This window comes from Phragmites australis, chromosome 3, assembly GCF_958298935.1.
Source record: "Phragmites australis chromosome 3, lpPhrAust1.1, whole genome shotgun sequence".
NCBI lineage: Eukaryota > Viridiplantae > Streptophyta > Magnoliopsida > Poales > Poaceae > Phragmites > Phragmites australis.
In genome coordinates, this window is record NC_084923.1 from 48,127,316 (window position 1) to 48,137,272 (window position 9,957).

General features: G+C 39.0%; 1 pseudogene; it reads right to left on the minus strand.

Annotated features, from left to right (window-relative positions):
* Window positions 1-3,543: 3,543 nt before the first annotated feature.
* LOC133910816 (uncharacterized) lies at window positions 3,544-4,892 on the minus strand (annotated as a pseudogene).
* Between the last annotated feature and the right edge of the window lie 5,065 nt (window positions 4,893-9,957).

Consider the following 9,957-nt stretch of genomic DNA (forward strand, 5'->3'; position numbering starts at 1 on the left):
AGTTAGCCTAAATGTTCCAAAACTTCATTCATTCTCTCATCTTTCATAAATTCAAAAGGTGATTTTATAAAACTCCTAAAATCATGCTAATTTTTTACTAATAGAATAAATAACAGAGAATCCATTTTAACTAGTTTCAATTAAAATCTCTCACAAATTTTAAATGAAAATTTCTCAAATTTGATTATTTTTGTACTTTACTTGAATTTTTAGGCATAAAACAAGTATGTGAGTGCAGAACCATATGCATGTATGTATTCATGAGACAAGATGTTATCTCAGTATAGCAATCAAAGAAGGAGCTCAGAACGCAAAAAAACAAAAAAAACAAAAATTACTAACGACTACTGAATACTAATACAACTGAACTATTTGATTTACAACTTAATAGACATTCAATAGTTTTGAGGTTATATTAATTCTATAGTTAATAGAAGTTCACTAGTTCTTAGTAGTTTAATACTCTTAGTAATAGAATTAGTTCAACATCAAATTGTTGACTACTGAATATCTGATTACCAACAAACCTAAAACTATTAAAACTACTGAATACATGAGAACTACTGAGGATTACCGACTAACCTAGAACTACTGAAACTACTAGATACTTGAGGACTACTGACTAAGTTAGAACTATTTAAATTACTGTATACCTGACTACTGACTAATCTCAACCTATTGAAACACTCCAACAGACTAGCCAAATCTCACTCTTCATATCTCATTTACCTATATTTCGTTCGTAATGGTTAGTTTTTTCAAACGTCTATGAATTAGTACATTAGTTCTTCCATAGCTCTTAGTAGCAGAATTAACTTAACATCAAATTGTTGACTACTGACAAACTTAGAACTACTGAATACCTAACTACTGACTACCTTAGGACTATTAAAACTACTGAATAAATGAGGAATACTGACTAACCTAGAACTACTGCATACCTCAGTACTACTTACTAACCTAGAACTACCGAGGATTACTGACCAACCTAGAACTACTAAAACTACTGGATACATAAGAACTACTGACTAATCTAGAACTACCGAGGATTATTGACCAACCTAAAATTACTAAAACTTTATTCGTAATAGTTAGTTTTTTTTAAACAGCTATAAATTAGTATATTAGGTTAGATGAATATTCATGATTTTTTTTTCTGATTTTTAGGAATTAAATTTATGCCCTAAAAATTCAAGAAAGTACTAACATAGTTAAATGTGGAGAATTTTCATTTAAAATTTGTAAGAGGTTCTTAATTGGACTAGTTAAAATGAGTTCTCTGTTATTTATTCTATTAGTACAAAATTTAACATGATAGCTTATAAAATTACTTTTTAAATTTATAAAAGAGAAGAGAAAGAATAGAGTTTGAAATATTTGGCTAACTTGCCTTCTCTGCTCCCACCTACGTGCACATGTATATATATGCGGCCCCATGCATATATACGCGGCACGCATGGCGAGCGAGCGGGTCCACGCGGGGTAGGCGCGGGGAGCAAGGCGCATGTGGCGTAAGTGCACAGGGCGGGGCCTGTGAGACACACGGTGAGTACGGAGGGTGGGTATAGAATAGTTACTCTATAATATAGGTGTAAAATAACACTTAATATAAGTATATTGTATATATATTATGTGTCTAGTCTCAACTCTAGTTACTGTTGCACCATTTTTAGTTATAATTAAAAATAATAATAGAGTTACAATCCTCGAGGCAGCAAGTTACAAACAGATGTAAATAAAAAAAATTAAGTTACAATTATGTTATAGATAAATATAACTTCTAACGAACTTATTGCCTAATGATATACAAACTAAAGAATTTGATTGTAATCGTAATATAATCTAAAGCGTGTATATATATATAGTATCTGATTGTAAATCACTAACTTCACGTGTTGTAATTATGTACTTTTGGACGTACGGTTGTAATGGATCTATTTAGCGGTTGTAACTGACAGTTTTTTAAGTTGTAATCGGAGGTGACACAACAATAACTAGAGTTGAGCATAGGCGCAGAATAGACTCGCTATATATACACACAATGAGTCTATTCTATAGTTAGCTGTACTATAATTTATTGTTGCGTCACCCTTCAGTTATAACTCAAACAACTATCAATTATAATCCGCTAGGTAGACCAGTTATAACCGCGCATCCAGAAGTACATAATTGCAACACGAGAAATTAACAAGTTACGTTTTAGATTGTGCTATGATTAAAATTGTATTTCTTAGATTATACATCATTAGCCAATTATTTCGTTAGGAGTTACGTTTATCCATAATATAATTACAACTTAATTTTTTTTATTAACGTCTGGTTATAACTTACTGCCTTGCGGATTATAACTCTAATATTCCCTCTGATTACAAATGTAGGTCGTTTTAGCCCTATCAACTATTCTCTAAATATAAGTCATTCTTAAACTTCTATGCACTTTTTTCTCTTTTATTTCTTTGCTACCTTGTTTAATAAACACTACCACTCTCACAAATGAATGAGTTCTCTTTTCCAATGCAGAATAAATAAAAGGCAATAAGTTTATTTGATCTACTTTCTTAATCTATGTGCACAAATCTAAAACGACCTGCATTTACAATCGGAGGGAGTATTTTTTAATTGTAACCAGAGTAATACAACAATAATTAGAGTTACATCTAGCCACATGATATATATATATATATATATATATATATATATATATATATATATATATAATGATGCACATACTGCTCTTACTATGTATGTATGTATAGTAATGATTTGGAGCACGTACGTGCATCATTGTAGAGACTTATTGAAAAAAGGTAAGAGCCAGCGGCGGACCGATGTTGAGGCTTGGGGTGCACAGGATCTTGGATGATTTTTTGTTTTTCAATAATACATTGTATCTAGCTTAAAAAGAGGACATCTGAACCTTTAGACTAATAAGTAAAACACTTAATTATTTTTGTTCTGAATTCATCACTAAGTAAGAGCAGTATGTATGTACGCAAGGACACCAACTGATCCATGAACATAGCATGCATTTGTCGAGGACTCGAGGCACAAACATATAGACAACTATAAATGATATAGTCCAGGCCAGCTTGACGCATGACAGCATGGGAGGCCACAGGCCAGCATGTATGATTTTAACTATTATTTTGAATTAGAATATATTTATAAATTCAATAAATTTGTGTAACTATTATTTTCAACATCATAGGTTTTGAACATCGCACAGTTTGTATTATAAATTTAAATATTTTAAAAATTATTGATAATCAAAGTTTGATCTAACCTTATTTAAAAGGTTACGTATTTATAACCGAAAGTAAGGAGCAACAGACACACTCAGTATGAGCGAGCTGGGGCTCAGCTTATTAAGCCGCGCGCGAATTCACGCTCGAGCGCAGCAGACGACAACAAAGAAACCAACCGGCCGGCGGTCAAGAAAGCAACTCACACACAGCTGCATCTGCATGCATGCAGCGGCAAGGCAACAAACAAACAAGCAAACATCTAAGAGTAGCAAACAGGTACTACTAATTTATAAAACAATCAGTGGCTACGGCGTCGTTTATGCTGGCCGAGCTGTTGTTGTTTGAAGTTGAACTTGGAGTCCGATGAACTAGCGGCGGCGGCGGCTGTCGTAGATGTTTCTTTCGGGTCAGGCTCCGCCTCCTCCATCTGCAGCTTGTCGGCCAAGGTCTTGGGCCCCTTGAGCGAGAGGACGAGCGAAACGAAGGAGAGGAACTCACCGCCTTCGCCCAGGCTCTTGGCGTTCAGGTAGCCCCTGCACATGCTGGCGGAGTAGCAGAGCAGCCCACCCACACGTGGTACATCACCGCTCAGCGCGTCTCCTCCGTCAGAACCAACAGCTCGGCTGCGAGCCTGCATGCCTCGGGGAGTCGGGGATCTGAAAACGAGATGCCTCTACCATATTGATCATCGTCTTCAGGTCATCTGGGCTGGGCTTACGCAGTCGCTCGCTGCTGTTGTCAACATTTTTCAACCAGCCACCCGATGTCCTTCTGCCTTCTCCGGAGAACCGCGTCGATGAGGTTGTACCCGGGCACCGTCTCGCACAGCGCCGGGGCATCCGCCATGGACATCACCAGGTACAACAGCTGGCGGATGAACACCGCGAGGACATCCAGCGCGGCGGTGAAGCTCAGGAGGACGTACGTCGTCTTGACATCGGTGTAGTTGTACCGATGCTCGTCGCTCGTCGCGAAGAGCGTGAGGGCGGCGATGTGCAGGGCCGGGACCAGCAGCAGATGGTACGCCAAGTATGCAGGGGTGAAGACCACATTAGCTCTTCTCCTTCTTCTCCCCACCTGACTTGGCCGACACAGCCGCCAGTCTGTTGATGCTAGCTTTCTTGAGAGCCCATGGCTTCTCGCTGAAGCTGAGGACCCCAATGATGAAGAGCAATATCGCCGACGCCAGGAGCCTCCAGTCGGTGGAGCTGGGCCACGACTAGTAGAAAGCGTACAGGGCTGGCTACCGTGACCTGGGACACAAGGGTCACAGCTAGTGTGCCGAGTCCACAGCTCGTTGTCCTTGATGTTGTAGGCGGTCAGCTCCTCCTGCCCGCCGAGGTGGATGAGGAGGACAGGAGCCCATAGGACCTCCAGGATGCTCGCCTTGCTCGCAGAGCCACCACAGCTGACGCCAGTGGTCACCTTGGCGTGGCGATTGAAGAGGATGGCCAGCGCGTAGATGGCCAAAGCATCGCTGCTGACGTATGCCAGCCAGATGATTGTTCTGAACCAGTAGTGTGGGATGGTGTACTTGCACATGGGGGCGGCCAACATGAGGAACCACTGAACGAAGAGGCTGCCCATGACGAGGATGCGCAGCTGCCACTCGTCCCACCATTGCACAGCACTCCACACATCAAACATCTCTCTCTCTTTGTGCATCACAAACACTCAAAGGTAGTATTAACTATAAAGCTGGTGGAGCTCTAGCAAGCAGGAGCACAAGTTTAGCATGAAGTTTAGGGCGTGTTTGGTTTAGCTGCTCCACTCATGCAGGATGCGCGCGTGCAGCCAGACGGAGAGAGACTGACGTTTGGATGGCTGCACCGGTGGAAAAAGCTGCACCCGCTGGTGCAAATGCATCCGCCCAGCCAGGCCGGCGGGAAACGCCGGATTCGGCCGTTTCTCCTGGGCCTGGCCGGCGGGATGCAGCAGATTAGCACTAATGACGAATAATTAGTGAATATTAGCTTATATTAATATTTTTTAAATTAGATTAAAGTTTAATATGATAAATTAATTATTATAGAATGTATTTATGTTAAATAAATATCATATTAATACTTGTTTTTTATTTCAATCTAATGTAACGTATACTCGTGCGGGCAACCAAACACAATCTCTTCTCAGCCAGACTGAACACATACAGCCAACCAAACAGACCCTACTGCATCTCCTCAGCCTGTCTCAACTAAGCCTGCATGAGCCATACGAGCCAGACTGAGGACGTTCGGGCAACCAAACACACCCTAAAGTTTCCCCTCTATCGACTGCATGATGTGACTTTTATACTGCAGTCGAGCGAACCTTCAATTTCAAGAATGTTGCCATTCCGATTAGCGTCACGTTATCAGAGCCAAAAAAGAAGGGAAAAAAGAAGAAGAAGAACAAGAAAAGGTAAAATCTGCATGCTATATATGTACGCGCTACAACATTATTATTACTGTCCCAGAATCCCAGTGCGCCCTTTGCGTGCCCATGATATTATTCGAAGTACTCATGATAATATTCTAAGTCATCACGTAAGTAGCCATGATGACTCTGCTCAGTGCTTTTGATTTTCTGACGGGATTACATAAAGGATAAAGATGTCGTTTAGAGAGGTGAATAATTGTTTTTATAAAACTTAGTTTTTTTTTGATATTTGATCTAAATGTTTAAAGAGGTGAATAGTTGTTTTTGTAAAACTTAGTTTTCTTTTGATATTTGATCTAAATGTTTAGAGAGGTGAATAGTTATTTTTGTAAAACTTGGTTTTCTTTTGATATTTGATCTAAATTTATAGTGAAAATAAACTAATAAATTTTTTATAAGTAAAAAATCTAAGTATGTTAGACTCAACAAGTGCACAAACACTATAAATAAATGTGAAGTTTACAATCCTATGATGATAAAGATTATTCAAATCTAGTAAGATATGCAAGAAATTTTAATTGGAAGCTCCAATTTACTGTTCATCAGCTATTTCGATATTGTTTATCGAAATATCCGATCAGTTTAAAATAACATATTTGAATATCACAAAATTAACTCAATACACATACATATAAGCATACAAATATGAATATCAAAGTAATGCACAAGAGTAAGGAAATATGGAGACAAATAATTTATTACCAAAGTTTGGATATCTATTGATATCTTATGTCTCCGTTGAGTAAGATTAGTCACATTTGAGCCAGTTCTCTTTCAACCCTTTTTCTCATGAGATTATACACATGTACTCTTAGTCTCCACTATGGTCAATTTTTTCTCCACTTCGGAAATGGTGAGTTCCGTTACTACTCTCTGACCTCCTTACAATCTTCACTTATGTAGATCGCTGATAATCTACCACTGAGCCGTTTAGAAGTTGGTGGTCCCCAAGAGTAACGAACTCTCGAATTCGCATACGATCAATGCCGAGTGCTCAAACACACACAACTAACACGATATGTGCGAGCAACCCAAACTCCACACATCCCACTCTATCCTCACTAAGCCACAAATATTTGATTCTCACAAAAATATTGATAGGGACGGGAGGGGAGCACTCAAAGGTGGAACAAAAATTCTAACACCTCTCACAAGCACCATAAAGCCAACCACAAAACCCCCAATACGCTAGGAGGACAAAAGATATTTATACCCCACTCTGAAAAATTAGCTGTTGGAAAGATTCTGCACTAATCAGAACATCATTTCCTTCAAATCCAACAGTCGAATCTAGGCAAAACTCACTCCCAGATCTGCTGAAACCACACATTGGAACTTTCAGTTAAATCAAAATCAAGAACCCGAGAACCCCAAGTTTCTGAAAATAGAGGTTCCGACACATCGAAACTTCTGACATACCCATCAGAACTAGTATCAGAACTTTCGATACATCAGAACTTCTGATTTACATCAGAAGCACAACTGATACTATGAAAAATAACGATAACTTTTGATCCCGATGTCCAATTTCAGTGATTTCGAACTCTATAGAAATCTTATTCAGAGGGCTACACATCTCTACTGAATTCATAATCTCAACCATATTGGATCAAAACTAGGAACAATCCGAAAGTCGATTCATACACTTCCACATATTGTATAAAGCTTAATCCTCAAGATTAAACTATGTACCATATGGAACATGTCAAACACCACTAAGGCTTGGTCACAAATACTTTTCACCACTAAGACCAATAACAATAAAGGGTTAAATCTAAAAAACATTTTAGAAAATATTTTCTAGTTATACTTTTGTCTTGAACAATCCTATCGAACTTGACAAACACATCATCCAAGCCACGACGTTTCTTATAGCTCTTCAAGGCTCATCATCAACTCCTCTTCTCTTGACGACGATGATCATCCTTATTTTCATCTTGATCTTCACTCGATCTCCAGAAGCTAGATGAATAACACTTGATAGCTTTCTATGCACTAAGCACAGAAGTCTTCACTTTTTGTGTCATTTTTATTTGGTTCGCCACCAAGACATGAACCACAAGCATCAAACATATAAGTTGTCTACTAAACTTATCTTGATCTTGCTCTCACAACTTGGCACATTGAATATCTCAATTCAATTAACCCTAACTCACCCTCAAACACAAATTACATGAATTACTCTATAAAACTCAAGTGATAATCTCATACATTTAATCACTTAATCTCTATAGTGACCCATCATTCATACTTATTGTCAATCTCTTTGAGCTTTTCTTTCATCTTATGAGCATCATCTAGAGCTCAATATCATCGATGTATTTCTTTTGATCACATAGCACTTCTCAATAATTCCATACTCAATACTCCATGCATCACCTATAGAACAATATACTAACAATTTTTAACAAATTATTAATCCATAAATATTATCATTAATTAACAAAACCACACTTAAAAACTAGATAAACCTTCAATTATTCATGTCCAAACTTTGCATTTTTGCGGCCCCCTTTTGTGCCGATAACTATATTGAGGTGCACCATTTGATCCCAACAGAACAGAAAATCGACCCCTTGTCCTCGTGAGAGAGACGACAAGGGAGACAGAAAGAAGGCTGCTCGAGACATCAACCATTTGTCCCTTCTTACCGGACGTCTTTGTTGAACTAAGTGTTCACTTTTACTCATTAGCCTAGGCATTTGGGTTTAATTGGTTGGTGCAAGTTACTTAATATGTTATCTGAGCCACATGTTTCGAATTAGAATCCTGACTGAGGCAATTTAACAAAAGAATTGTTGCCTGCTCGGCCGCTCCTATTCTGTGTCTGGAAGAATAAGAGGGAATTTTGTTTATTTAACAAAAATGACTTTATTTTTTAAAAAGGAAAATACCAAATGTACATACAAACAAAATTACTATTCCGCACATGAGCGCTCGTGGCCAACTCACGCACGATGTGTGGCCCACGACAGCACAAGTCCCAGCCCAAGTCGCACATAACTTTTTCTAAAAAGTTTTGAGTTAAACTTTTTCTAAAAAAAGTTCTCAAAAGTTTGAGCTAAACTGTTCTCAAAAGTTCGAGCTAAACTTTTTCTTAAAAGTTTTGATAAAAGAGTTTTTTAGAAAAAACTTTCCAAAAATAGAAAGATGCGGAGGGAGAAAAGTTTTAAAAAAAAAGAAAGGGGAGAGCTATCAGGAAGGGGGCACAGGTTCGCACGCACAAGTGAATTAGCACGGTCCACATACAAAAGGGGTCAAAAGATCATATTTTCATCCTAAGATGGGCAAACTGAAAAATCCTAGAAGGCACCCTTGTGGGGGCGCAAATGGTAGATTGCCATACAAAGTCTTGATCAGATCGTTGGCTTCATGGCCAATCCATTGTTGAATTTGCTCCTCATTTACTAACCTTGGTTCCAACAAAGGCAATCAACCAGCGCACGGTGCAAGAGGCTTTTTGAGATCGCAGCTAGGTAGCCAACATCAAGGGCGCCTTATTTGTAAGTGCTATTATGGAATATCTATAGTTGTGGGATATAGTAGAAGGAACAGAACTTCAGGAAGGTGTGGAAGACCGACATGTTTGGAAGCTTTCTAATTCAGGAGTATATTCCAGCAAGTCGGCATACAAATTGGGTCGATCAGATTCACACCTTGGAAAAGGGTGTGGAAATCTTGGGCACCGCTGCGGTGCAAATTCTTCATTTGGCTTGCCTTACTTAACCGTTGTTGGACATCAGACAAATTGGCAAAACGAGGTCTCGTGCACCCATCGGCATGTCCTCTATGTGATCAAGATGATGAATCAATTTAGCACCTGCTAGTATCTTGTGTGTTTGCAAGACACGTTTGGTTTCTTATCCTTCAGCAGGTTGGGTTACGATCTGTTGCTCCTCAGCCAAGTTCAAGATCTTTCTCTAGTTGGTGGTGCAAAGCCATAAAGACTATTGATAAACAGTATAAGAAGGGTCTCAACTCCCTTATTATTTTGGTCCCTTGGGAGATTTGAAAGCACGACAATGATTATGTATTTAACAGGGTGTCGGCTATGGACAAGGTGCCGAGATTAGTTTATGAAGAATGCGTATTTTGGTGTGCTGCTAGTGCCAAGGACTTTTATTTTGGTGTGCTGCTAGTGCCAAGGACCTTCAGGTCCTACTGGTTGTGTAGGGAGAGATACTCTTGTTCCTGAGGAATTCGGATCGTTTCACTGTGGCGCTCATGTCCTAGATCTATCTTGGGTGAGTGTGAGTTTGGGTGCGTGCGAGTTCAGGTGTGTGTTGTAAATGAG